This window comes from Microtus oregoni, unplaced genomic scaffold (assembly GCF_018167655.1).
Source record: "Microtus oregoni isolate MIOR12 unplaced genomic scaffold, Mior012 000005F_ref0000423, whole genome shotgun sequence".
NCBI lineage: Eukaryota > Metazoa > Chordata > Mammalia > Rodentia > Cricetidae > Microtus > Microtus oregoni.
The window spans coordinates 34,041,724-34,055,535 of NW_024543064.1; the positions used below are offsets into that span (position 1 = coordinate 34,041,724).

Below are 13,812 nucleotides of genomic sequence, written 5' to 3' on the forward strand. Positions count from 1 at the left end.
GCGAAAGAGAGAGAGGCGGGAAGCAAAAGAAAGACAGGACTCAGACAGGTAAGGAGCCTGGGCAACAGAAGGTCAAAGACAAATGAAGAGGGACACTGGAACTGAGTAAAGAATACAAACTGGACACCTTACGAACTAGAAATTTGGGAAAAAGACAAATAAATGACTCGTTCCTCCCTGGTCACTTCTGAATGTATGACCAAAGCCTTTTGTTGACCAAACGAGGGACTTTTGCTTTCGCTGCTGTTTTCAGTTCTGCAGGAGACACAGGCTGCTTGTCTGCCTCTGCCTCTACCACGCCCTCCTCACCAGGATGACCACCTCTCCCTGCCTTCACCGCTGAAGAAATCCTCACCTCCTAGCAACTGCCTTGGTGCTGTGCTTGCTCTAAAGCCTGCATGAGCCCTGACTGCTCACTCTACAGTCTTGCTTCCCTCACCCATGTCAGACTGCGATACAGCAGTCACCATGCTACCACAGGTGCCCTCCTGTGCCAGACTGACGTCGATGGACTATGGATCCTACCAGCATCTGCATAAAGGACAGGCGAATGGCAAAATGGCAGGCTAAGCTGTGCCAGGCAGAGCCGAAAATGAGGGAGAAGCTTGCCAGGGGCACAAGGCTGGCGGTCCGAGCTAAGCAGGTACAGAAGACTGAAGGTAAGCGGAAGGCGGGGGCAACATTGGTGGACAGGAAGCAAATGATCTGGGCCAGTAGCCTCCCTTCAGGGATGGCGGCCCGACCAGAACGCTGAACTTGTGGCTTTAATACAAGCTCTACAGATGGCAGAGGGAACGTCTATACTAACAGCAGGTATGCTTTTTGCCCTCACCTATATACACAAAGCAATATACAGACAAAAAGGACTGTTGACATCTGCAGAAATTTTGAGCCTCCAGGAGGCCACACATTTGCCAAAGAAGATAGCCATTATACATTGATAAAGACTAAGACACCCAATGTAATGGCTAAAAAAAATCATCCTAAGGTTTGGGATGCCCAAGATAATCATGTCCCATAATAGACCTGCCTTTGTTGCCCAGGTAAATTAGGGTGTGGCCAAGACATTGGGGATCAATTGAAAATTGTGCTTACCAACCCCAAAGCTTAGGTCAGATAGATAGGATATATAAAATTCTAAAAGAACAAATTGACATAATTGGCCCTGGAGACCAGCAAAAATGACTGGACAGACCTCCCTCCCTCCTGTCCTGTTCTGGGTTCAAAACACCCCGGCAATCGCTGCCACTAGTTCTGTTGCCTGGCTAGTTAGCTGCTGCTCATGTATCCGCTGACAGTGGCTGACCCTGGTGATGAAATCCTGAGCTCAAGGCTTACACAGGGCAGGCACATCTGCCATAAGGTGGGCTTACATCACCTTTAAGGCTCTTCTTTCCTAGAGTCAGAAACCCACAGGGCTCTGATATTTTTTAGTGTCTTTTGCAGCACAATATCAGACAGCAGAAGCAAAAGGCAATTCTGTTCTGTTCCTCCACTGTGTGTCTGGGACCTATTGACAGGAATTATTTTGTACAGTTTGAGATTTTTCCAGATCAGACCATTTTGTGCAGATAACTGCAGAGAAAAGCAAACATACCTAAAGCTTCCTTACCTCTTGACAGGTTTTGTTTTTCTACAGGAAAATCTTTCTTTAATCTGTGGGGTTATGAAATGATATGGCTTTCAAAAGATAAACAGATGTGGTTTAGTATATGATAAAGTAGATGTCAATGGGATGTTAAAACTTTTTTAATGCTGTATTTACAAATGTAAAGCCTGGGTAAGGTCAATCTCAAAAAAAGATATTTATGTCCTCATTGGCTGTCCTCTGGCTTTAGGGCTTTTTGTTTTGTTTTAAACATTTGTCATCCTGTATTGCATTTTCTCTCATTGTTTGTTAAAGTTCTCACGATGGACACAACCCTGTACATTTGGATAAAGCTGATGCTACGGGATGCAATGGAAACCCGTAAATGCCATGTGGTGCCAGCTGGACCGAAACTGACCTCTCCGGCACATTCTCTGGAGTTGAGGATCAACACTCCCAGTCTCTACAGCAAAAGAGATTCGTCTTCATAATACTGAACTTGCCTCTTATGAGAAGGCATCCATGTGTTTCTTAGGGCTGAGTTAAGCTCTTTGTAGTCAATAGACTATTATTGCCACAATGTTGGGTGCTATTCTCAGGTCTACAGTGGTTCACAATGTCTACCATGTAGTTACTTTCAAGCCTCATTCAGATAATTTTGCTAAGAGCTATTCTGCACACCCTAGAGATGTTCTACTATCTTCTCCCAATACTGCTCTGTAAAGTATGAGTTATTTTGTCCCATCAGTTGTACTAGTTTTCATGTGGCTATTGTTTGAGCAAATCTTTCAGAGGTGGTGCTCCATAACAGGAGGGGCCTGGATCTGTTGTTTTTAGAAAAAGGGAGTCTTTGTGCTACACTCAGGGAAAAATGTTACTTTTATGCTGACCATACTGGATTGGTTAGAAGATCCATGACCAAACTTAGAGAAAGATTAAAGCAGAGACAAAAGCTGTTTATGGTTTAATAACTCGCCATGGTTAAAAACCTTAATTTCCACTATAGCTGGGCCCCCTACTTATTTTATTTCTCATCTTTACAATCGGCCCTTGCATTTTAAACCGCCTGGCCCAGTTTATAAAAGACAGGCTGTCAGTCATTCAGGCCCTAGTACTGACCCATCAGTATCACATGTTACCACAACAAGAAACCGAGGTTCTGTAATTGCTTTGAGTAAAAGATTTAACTCATTAATAAAAGGAAAAAGGGGGGAAATGAAAGACCCTACAGACCCCCTCCTCAAAACCCGCAGCTAGCATGCTCCCAGGGGAACGTCCTGTTTGCTTAAAAAAAATTCTCCGGATCAGCAGCCAGCCTGCACTCGTAAGAACATCCCATGTGCTTGAGAGAGCAGGATGACTATGAGATAGGAAGACTGCAAGGCAGGATATCGATAAGATAGGACATCAACAAAGCAGGTTGACTGCAAAACAGGATCCATGTTGAGAGAGGAAACCATTCATGCCCCCCCCCCCCCGCCTCATTCCGATAACCACGCTTTTGCTTCTGTAAACTTGCTTTTTGCTCTTCCCTATAAAAAGCCCGCCCTCCAGTTGGCAGGTGCACAAGTCTTCCAAGAGATCTTGCCGCCCACAGGTACCTGTGTCTACTCAATAAACCTCTTGCTAATTGCATCCTGTGGTTTGGTCTCGAAGTGTCCTGGTTCTGGGGTCTTCATCATCGCAGGAAAGGTCCTCTCTGAGGGTCTTTCATATACAACACGTGTGCCTGGTGTCCATGGAGGTCAGAAGAGGGTATCAGGTCCCCTGGAACTGGGGCTACAAATGGTTGTAGCCACCACCACATGGGAACTGTGCCTCATGGAAGGCTGCCTGCCAGGAAGAGGCTTGAAGACAGTGCCACTCGGTTCTGGGGGGGAAACTGGGAGTTAGCAAATGCAGGGGAAGAAAGGGAGCTGTTGCTGCACAAGGGTCTAATAAAGGATTCGCATATCTGTGCTGTGTAGTCGGACAGGAATGGGAATCACAAGAGCTGTGTGACAGGGTTGGGGGTGTTCCTACTTATCAAAGCAGGTCCCATGGGAAGGGCCGTCAAGACTCTGGAAGAGCCCCAGGGCATGCTGTGGCCTTAATGGAGGCCCTCCTCCTTTAGGACAGCGGTTCTCAGACTCTCTAATGCTGTCACCCTACAGTCCCTCATGTTGTGGAGACCCCACCAACAACCATGAAATTATTTTCATTGCTATTCGTAATTGTCGTTTTGGTACTGATATGAACTGTAACGTAAGTACCTGTGTTTTCCGATAGTCTTAGGTGACCCCCGTAAAATGGTTGTTTGACCCCAAAGAGATCGTGACCCACAGGTTGAGAAATCCTGCTCTATGCTATTACACCCCAACACACCTGCTTCCCTGCTTCTCTCCTGTCTTGGTTTTGCTACTGTTCTCTCAGCCCCTTTTATTTTTTTTTTTATTTTATTTACAGCCAGACATTTATATCTCACTATTGCTAAAACAACTCCAGCCAGTCAATAGTGGCTCACACCTTTAATTCCAACACTGGGGAAGTAGAAGCAGGCAGAGTTCAAGGCCAGTCTGCTCTACAAAGCAAGTTCCAGGACAGACTCCAAAACAACACAGAGAAACACTGTCTTCAAAAAACAAAATGAAACAAAACAAAGCAAAAAGCAACTCCAGCGCTGGGCCACCTTCTCCAGTTGAAGTGATGGGCAGTCACTCTTCCTCTGTAACTCAACACCACAGTGGCCCTTGAAGCCTCCTCTTAGTCTCCATCTCTAGGGTCCACTGACGACCTTGCAAGTGTCTCTAGAATCCGACATCTCACTGCTTTACCCCCTGGCTCATGCCCTGGACTGATCCTCATCATTCCTGTCTCTGCTTTTCTCCCAGCCTCTTCCAGGCTTTGTCCTGCACTGCTGAGGATGGGGCCTCAGGCCTCATGCCCACTGTGTAACGTTCTATCGTATTCCTGGCTGAGTCTACTCTTTATTTTTGAGACAATATCTTCCTAATTTACCTGTGCTGGCCTTGAACTTGCTCTATAGACCAGGATGTCTTTAAACTTCCTGTCTTCGGTCACAAGTAACTGGAACAGCAGACCAGTGCCACCAGTTAATTTTGACTTAGTTTGGGCTCTCTTAATCTCCCAGTTGCTTATTCTTTTGTTGGGGTTATTTGTATGTTTTGTTGGTGGCTTAGTTTGGCTGGCTGGCTCGCTGGCTGGCCTGTTACAATTCACTCTTTAGATTAACCAGTCCAACTTCAAACTCAGATCAACTTGCCTCTTCCTGCCACCTGCTGGGATAAAGGCAGGCATCATCACCACTGTCCTGGTTGGGGTTTATGTTTGTTTTGGTTATGTTGCCTTTTGATTTTATTGTTTTTCCTTGCTATTTTTCTTATCTAGCTTTATTTTATGTGCATTGAGTGAAAGTCAGATCCTCTGGAACTGGACAAGTGTGAGCTGCCATGTGGGTTGCTGGGAATTGAACCCCTGGTTCTCTTGAAGAGCAGCTAGGTGCTCTTAACACAGGGCCATCTCTCCAGCAGGCTATTGTTTTTTTTAAGGGGACTTTGTTGATTTTTTTTTTTTTCCAGTCAGGATCTCAGACAAACTGTGTCTGCCTCCTGAGTGCTGGGTTTAAAGGCTTGAACCGCTATGCCCAGCTGGACTTTTTGTTCTTATTAGCATAGATAAAGGAAAAGTGATAACGAATGCTTCAGAGTGGCATAGGCTCCAAAGAAAGAATTGTAACATTTTATTTTCTAGTTTGGTTGGAATTTTTCCCCCAAAGGGAAAGAACTGGCTTTTGTTGTTTTTTGTTGTTTTTTTGTTTTGTTTTGTTTTGTTTTGTTTTAAGAGGGTCTCATGTAGCCTCCTCTGACCTGGAACCTTAATCTATATTCAGGGACGACTTTGAGTTCTGGTCTTCTTGTCTTTGCCTCCCCAGTTCGAGGTCCTAAGCACACACCACTACCTGCAGGTTTGACAGAGGTGTGGGTGGAAGCTGAGATTTGTGCATGGTATATAAGCAATAGGCCCAGCGAACCAGCGCCCAACCTCTTTGCTTTGTGAGACCTTAAAGAACTGGCTGTAGTTAAACAAAAGGCTAGGGCTTTGTGCAGTAGTTAAGGGTCTGAGAAAAACACTTCCGAGATTTGGAGAGCAAGGGTTGAAGAGGGTAGTCTAGAAGGGCTAGAAGTTATGGAGAGAGTGGCTTGTAGAGAAAAAAAAAGTGGCAAAAGACTCGGAAGGAAATACAGCGGCTGTAGTAACAAATCTTACCTTCAACTTGAAAGATTGGTCCTGAGTGAGCCATACGCAGGACCTCCAAAAATTAACTAAGACACATACTGTAAGTATTAATTTCATAATATCATATACTTTGTCACATGACCTCCTCAACGAACCGTAATCTTACTTCAGTAATGGTGACTTTGAATGAAAATAATTATGTAAATAAATGGACTTCATAATGCCGCTGATTCATGCTGTCAGCAGTCTATGAAAGTCGTACCTTTGTGATGGAAAAACGAAGCCAATCATTCCGTTGTTAAAGTTACCAATGACACCTTGCAGTGTATTGTGGGTATGTAAATGACGCTGTCACCCTGCTGAGCTTTCCCGAAATACCTTAACTATTTCCTCCCCGTTCCCCCATGTAAAGATGTGGGCTGACCAACAGGGGGCAGTGCAAACTCCAGATTTTCGGAGTGGAAACCTGCTCAGCAGCCTGAATTCAAATGGAACCAGGGAAGTGCAATCAGTTGTAGAGCCCTTGAGTACACGCGAGGCGCTGGATTTCACCCTCCGCATTAATCAGTTAACAACAACAGGAAAATGAGCGTATCCGTACGTTTCTTTAACACAAAGGATTGCGCATCCGAGGTCCTTCCCTAAGACACTGGACTGTGTGTCAAGCCCTGACAACGGGAAATTCAAAACACGGGGGGGGGGGGGGGGGGGGGGGGGGGTGACAACCCAACCCTGGAGAGAAGGGCAGGGCAGAACTTTCCTCACCTAAGATTTGCCTCTAGCAATCAGAGTGGTTACTGGAAATTTAAGCATGGCATTCAAGATAAAGAGAAGTTGGTAAAGCATATAGGGGAAAAAGCACAAAGGCGGAGTATGCAGATGATCAGGAAGGGGAGAGATTTTAGGTGAGACACCAGGGTTAAAACCGGCTGCCCACACATGAGTTCAAAGGGTGAGATGAAAAGGGGCTTTTGGGGAGAGCCTTATGCCTTAGCAGGGCCAGAGGCAAAAGTTTTACCCAGGCGAGGTGAAGCTTCTGTTACATTTTAACAAGAATATTTTTTGAGGAATGGTTAGTTTATTCTACCTTCCCTGAAGACTGCAGGTGATACCAGGGATATGAAAATGCCAGAGAATGTTAAGAGCCTTATTCAAAGATTGAGAAATCTGGGAAGTAAACTCCAGGCCATTATCCAAATGAAGAGAGGTTGGGGTTCCAAACCGGGAAATGATTTCTTGGAAAAGAATACCGGAAACTGTCTGGGCCCTCTTATTAGTGGTGGGAAACACTTCAGTCCACTCAGACATTGCGTCCACCAAAACCGGGAGATATTTAACTCTTCTGACTGTGGGCATATGAGTAAAATCCAGCTGCCAATCAGTTCCTGGAAGGGAGCCCCTGGCCTGGTGGGTGGGGAAAGGGAAGCTAAGATACTGGGTCTTGGAATCTGACTTTTGACAGATTTTACAAGAGGCACTGCTAGCTTTTTAGTCCTCAGGCGTGGGTTGCAGATGAGCCTTAACAAATGAAATAGAGCTTTGCTATTAGGATGAAAGAGCTGATGTAGGTAGGACAGAATTTGCTGTTCCCCATTCCAGCAGAGGATTGTGATCTATGAGTCTGAAAAACCCTCCTTTCAAGGGTGGTGGGAGAAGTTCCCCAGTCTCAATAATTCAGGCCAACAGATGCAATCAGCAAGAGGTGTCTTTATTGATTACACAGGCGCCTGTGGGTGCAACAGCAGTTTATCCCAACTGAGCACACCGGTTAAATTCAAACAGCCATATTTATAGGGAAGAATGATTACATAAGAGAGTAGTATAGCACAAGCATTTCATTGGCTCTCAGATTGGTGGGCGTAGCTCATCCTGGGAATGGCCCCATGTCTATTCTTGAATTTCCTCAAAAAACCATAAAGACAGATAAAATACCCTGCAGTCAGTTGACAGTTTAGATAGAATGTCTTGGGGGGTGGAGTAGTCCCTCTCCTCAGTTCCAAAACACCACAAAGCTAGATAGAGCACTCTGCAGCAAGTTGACAATTTAGATAGAATGCCTTGGGGGGGGGGGGGGGGGGATGGAGTATTTCCTCTCCTTAGCCTAGTCAGTGAGTCTGCAATCCATAGATATCCAGTTTTAGCATAGGCTGAGCCCAGGGACCCAGCTAAATTTTCAGCAGAGTTTAACATAGTACATGGGCACGGGGGTCTTTCAAGTCTACCCAGTGGAAGAACTCTTAAAAGAAATTCCACACTACCTCAGAATTGAGAAATAGATGGTGATTTATTTAGGGGTAAACTCACAAATCAGAATCCTCTGCTTGAACAGAGAACAGAAACCAAATCCAGCAACTGGTAAGAGAGTCGGGGGGAGGGGGGGTAGGTGGCTCCACAATGGTTTATATAGATAAGAGGCCACAGCCCAGTGAGCTGGTAACCACTGGCTGTAAGACCTCCTACAACACCTCCCCCTTTTGTTTAAATAAGAGAGTTCTAAGCCTAATACAAAATTATATACAATAAGAACAAATATATTCAATAATTATCCCATCAAGTGTAAGTCTGGTAAAAATAAATAACTTGGCCAAGTCATGAGATGAAAGTAACTACAACTATCTGGTCTTCAACCCATCGAAGCTCAGGGAAGGGAAATAGTATTACTTGAGTGAGCAGGAAGTGCAATCAAGCAACTTCCAAAATGTGCAACAAATGACAAGGACAACTGGTTACCAGGGTGTTAGGAATATTTCTTAATATTAGCTCCCTACTGACACAAAATTCCCAATCAAGCCAAATCAAAACAAGCCGAATTAAGAAATATCCAGGAGATCTGCCCTCTCAGGTGCCCCGAGGGGGAACCGGGAAGCCCCAGGACCGCGACCCCTGGGGAGGAAGAAAGGGAGACCACTGTGTTCCTCTTTTGAGGGATTACTTAAATACCCTGAGGAGCGATCCTGACACCACCCCCAGGGAGAGGTCAGAACCTGGCCAGCTGGGATTTGGAGTCCAGACCAGGCCTGGGGGCTGGAATAGATGCGAGGGACTGGGGCCTATGCTCCCAACTTGACACTGGGCAATCACCCAAAGTCTCATTTGCAACGATGACGCAACCAACTTTGGTTAAGGTCTAGAATAACTGACAGACCATTTTCAGAGGTAGGAAAATTTTCAAAACTGTCTTACCCTGTCTTGGCAAGATTTGACAGTCCTGCTTATCCATTTCCAGATACTGTGTATCCTGTCAGTGGTTAAGGCATGGACACTTCTTTGTCTAAAGGCCAGTTTTCCAAGAAGAAAACAAGCTGCAAATGGAGTGTCTAAAGTGCTCAACATTCTCTCGGGAATAGATTGCTGCTGCCAGAAATCTAAGTTATTTAAATGCCATACTCTACAGCTCTTTGAAGTGGTTGAAGATTACCTATCTATGCAGAATACAATCTCTATGTATCTAAAGAACCTGATTAGTCTAACTTTAAGTATGACAAACATAGATGACTATTGATCTATAATTCTTAATACCTATATAACTTAAAAAGACTAAGACTTCATATTAGAATATTATACAATAAACAAATGTACAACAAGTGAGGACAATCACCTCAAACTGCAAACAATGTAGAAGTATCTTGATCAGAGGTAGAAATGTACATTGCAACATGATAAATATATATCAATATATAAAAATTTTTTTTTTTTTTTTTTGGTTTTTCGAGACAGGGTTTCTCTGTGGCTTTGGAGCCTGTCCTGGAACTAGCTCTGTAGACCAGGCTGGTCTCGAACTCACAGAGATCCGCCTACCTCTGCCTCCCGAGTGCTGGGATTAAAGGCGTGCGCCACCATCGCCCGGCTTATAAAAATGTTTTAAGCAGAGCTAGAAGCATGTATTCATATAATATTCAATATAATTTAACTTTGTATCAATATACAAGCATCTATACCAATGTAATTGCCTATAAATAATAACTAACGAGTATTCACTCTACTACAAACTATTACTATAGTGGGACTAAGCTCACATTAGTCCATTATCCCATCCAATAGCCCCCTTTTTTTATTTATTTATTTATTTATTTATTTATTTATTTTATTTCTTTGTATTTTGGATTTTCAAGAGAGGGTTTCTCCATAGCTTTTTGGTTCTTGTCCTGGAACTAGCTCTTGTAGATGAGGCTGGCCTTGAACTCACAGATATCTGCCTGCCTCTCCCTCATTTTCTCTATCCATTCTTCAATTGAGGGACATTTAGGTTGTTTCCAGTTTCTGGCTATGTCAAACAAAGCTGCTATGAACATAGTTGAGCACATGTCCTTTTGGCATGATTGAGCATCCTTTGGATATATACCCCCAAAGTGGTATTGCTGGGTCTTGAGAAAGGTTGTTTCCTAATTTTCTGAAAAATCAACACACTGACATTCAAAGGGGTTGTTCCAGATGTATATTGCCTTTATTATGTTTAGGTGTGTTCCTTGTATCCCTGCTCTCTCCAAGACCTTTATCATGAAGGGATGTTGTATTTTGTCGAAAGCTTCTTCGGCATCTAACGAGATGATCAAGTGGTTTTTATTTTTCAGTTTGTTTATATGGTGGATTACTTTGACAGATTTCGTATGTTGAACCATCCCTGCATCTGTGGGATGAAGCCGACTTGGTCATGGTGGATGATGGTTCTGATGTGTTCTTGGATTCAATTTGCCAGTATTTTATTTAGTATTTTTACATCAATGTTCATGAGTGAGATTGGTCTGTAATACTCTTTCTTAATATTGTCTTTCTGTGGTTTGGGTATCAGGGTAATTGTAGTCTCATAAAAAGAGTTTGGCAATGTTCCTTCTGATTCTATTGTGTGGATTATTAACAGCCTTACTCAAACGTGCAGGAACGAGTAAGCCAGGGCATGCAAGAGCTGGTAACTAAAGAGAAACTCAATATTGCACCTTTCTGTGAATTCCTATTCTAATGGGAAAGAAAGTCATTCACACCAAGGGGTAGAAATCAAGCCGCATTGGTCAGATGAGGACAGCATCGCTGTTCGCACAAGCTGGCAAGGACTGCACTAACCACTGTCCTGAGGACACTCCTTGCATTGATTGCCACGCTCCTACCTTGTGCTCAAGTCTCAAACTACACAGAGCATAAACACAAGAGCCCAGACTCAATACATCCCACGTCTCTTACATATAGTCACACCGAGCATCCTAGGACAAAGAACAGGAGTGTGAAAACAGAAAGGCACGGGCATGAGTAGAGCGGGGAGTGTGGATCTTACTCTATTTGATTGGAGTAAGATCTTTTTTTTTTTTTTTTTTTGGTTTTTCGAGACAGGGTTTCTCTGTGGTTTTGGAGCCTGTCCTGGAACTAGCTCTTGTAGACCAGGCTGGTCTCGAACTCACAGAGATCCGCCTGCCTCTGCCTCCCGAGTGCTGGGATTAAAGGCGTGCGCCACCACCGCCCGGCTCTGAGTAAGATCTTAAAAGAGGCTTTAGAGACGGAGAAGTGGCTCAGTGGAGTAATACAGTAACATGTGAAGCCTTTGATGAAGCCGTCTTCATCTCCTCCCCACTTATACAGATCTCACACATACTAGTTCTCTCTCTCTCTCTCCCCCCCCCCCTCTCTCTCTTTCTCTCTCTCTTTCTCTCCAGAGTGTCCTGGCTGTCCTGGAACTTGCTTTGTAGACCTGGCTGTTCCTCAACCCCAGATCCACCTACCTCTGCCTCTGAATACTGGAATTAAAGGTGGGTGCTACCGTTGTCCCACTTTCTCTCTTTGATAAAGGGTCTCACTATTTAATACAGGTTGGCCACAGACTCTGTGTGGGCAGGCAGAAGATCTATAATTCCAGCATTCCTAAATCAAGATGGAAGATGAAGACAGGAGACTCACCCAGAGGCTCCCAAACTACCAAGCATGGAGGACTACGTCAATGGAAATAAAGACCCTATTTCAATAAGGCAGAAGGGCAGAAACAGCTCCCCGCGGTTGTCCTGAAATCTTCACAGGGGACACATGTGCACCATGACACTCAGGCGCTTCCTCCCTACACACACACACACACACAATTTTTTTGGTCTCACTATGCAGCTCAAACTGTCCTGGAATTCACTGTACATATCAGGCTGACCTGGAACTCACAGAGATCTCTGCTTCCCAAGTGCTGGGATTAAAGGTGTGTAACACCACTGCAAGGCACAAGTATTCTTCAAAGGAAAAAGCTTTAGCCAGGCGGTGGTGGCACACGCCTTTAATCCCAGCACTCGGGAGGCAGAGGTAGGTGGATCTCTGTGAGTTCGAGACCAGCCTGGTCTACAAGAGCTAATTCCAGGACAGGCTCCAAAACCACAGAGAAACCCTGTCTCGAAAAACCAAAAAAAAAAAAAAAAAAAAAAGGAAAAAGACGTGTGTGTGTGCGTGTGTGTGTTGACAGGCTCTCACTATGTAGACCTGGCTAGCCTAGAACTCACTATGTGAAGCAGGCTAGCCTCAAGCCCATACATATCTGCCTGCCCCTGCCTTCTGAGCACTGAGAAAAGGTACGCACCACCACACCAGGCCTTCCTGTGTTACCCTATGAAATTCCATGAGAGAGAGCATCTTATTCACCCACATTCCCAACCCTCAACGCATGGTCTGTCCCTCTGGAATCAGTTCAGAAGGGCTCTGTGGCTAAATCCTTCCAATATTCTGAGGCAGACACTGTCATTGTCACATTCATTATAGGTTAGCAAATAGAATTTCTTTTTTCCTTTTTTTGAAACAGGGTTTCTCTGTAGCTTTGGAACCTATCCTGGAACTCACTCTTTAGAGCAGGCTGGCCTCGAACTCACAGAGATCAACCTACCTCTTCTTCCCAAGTACTGGGATTAAAGACATGTGCCATCACCGCCCAGCTGTTTATTTTATTTTTAATTAAGAGAATTTTTAAGCTTGATGTGGGGGAACATACCTGTCATTACAACGTTTAGTAGTAGGCAGGAGATCAGGAATTCAAGATCGTCCCGGGTGATGAGGCAAGTTCAATGCTAGCCTGGGATATACGAGACTCCCTAATGGCTGCCCCGCTTTCAGGAGGTTGAGGCAAAGAGAATTGTGTCATCTTCCCAGACCCAACTGAGTTCAAGGCCAGCCCAGGGGACGTTCGAGACACCGTCTCAAAATTTCAAGAAGCAAAATCAAAATTTCTCCTTAAGAAAAAAAGAAAAAGAACTTTTACTTGGTGTAAATTATAAAACCAGGTTTTTATAGCAGGGCCAGGCGTTTAGAGTCCCATGAATCTGGTTTCTGCGCTGCCCCCTGGCGTCGGCCCAACATTTACTCCGGGAAAATGAAATCTCCATTTCCGGACACCCGAGGTTGGTGAACCAGTGTTATTTACATACCCACAATGCACTGCACGCAGGTTAGTGCGAATTTTAAACGTGTAAGCGCTTTTTTCTTCTCTTTCTCGCTTTCTTTTCTCCTAGTGATGTGCGTTTTGGAGACGTATGTGAGAGGAAAGCAGGCGTCATCACTTACTTCGTGGAGCTAGCGCCCATCGGTTATCTAGGAGCTGTAGTCGACCGAGAAGGGTAGGCGGGTGAACGTTTGTATACTCTGGTTTCTCTTCAGATCGTATAAATCTTTCGCCTTTTACTAAAGATTTCCGTGGAGAGGAACAATTTTGAGTCTTAACCTAATTTTTCGAGGTCCTGTTTCCACAGGACTACATAATATGTTTAAGACAGAAGCGAACTGTACTGTTTGTGTCATCTGTTTTCCCCGACTTACATATATGACAGGAAAATAGCTTGTGTGAACTAAACGATTTGCGACACTTTGCTATGGTTATTTCTCATGGGTTCTCTTAGTATCTCTGAAGCACGGTGCGTCCAGAGCTGCGGGTCGTTAAAGTTCCTGCTCCTTGTCTTAATGTGAGGTTACTGGTGAAGTCCACATGGTGGATGCCCCTGTGTCGGGAGGAAGCAGTGCTCTTGTTAGGGCCTTCTTAGCCC

The 13,812-nt window shown here is 44.5% G+C and overlaps 1 non-coding gene across 1 annotated transcript; it reads left to right on the plus strand.

The window, feature by feature from the left end:
* The first annotated feature begins 13,409 nt into the window (after positions 1-13,409).
* LOC121448985 lies at positions 13,410-13,525 on the plus strand. Its single transcript, XR_005974445.1, has one exon. It is a non-coding gene; the product is annotated as a U5 spliceosomal RNA (small nuclear RNA).
* The last annotated feature ends 287 nt before the right edge of the window (positions 13,526-13,812 follow it).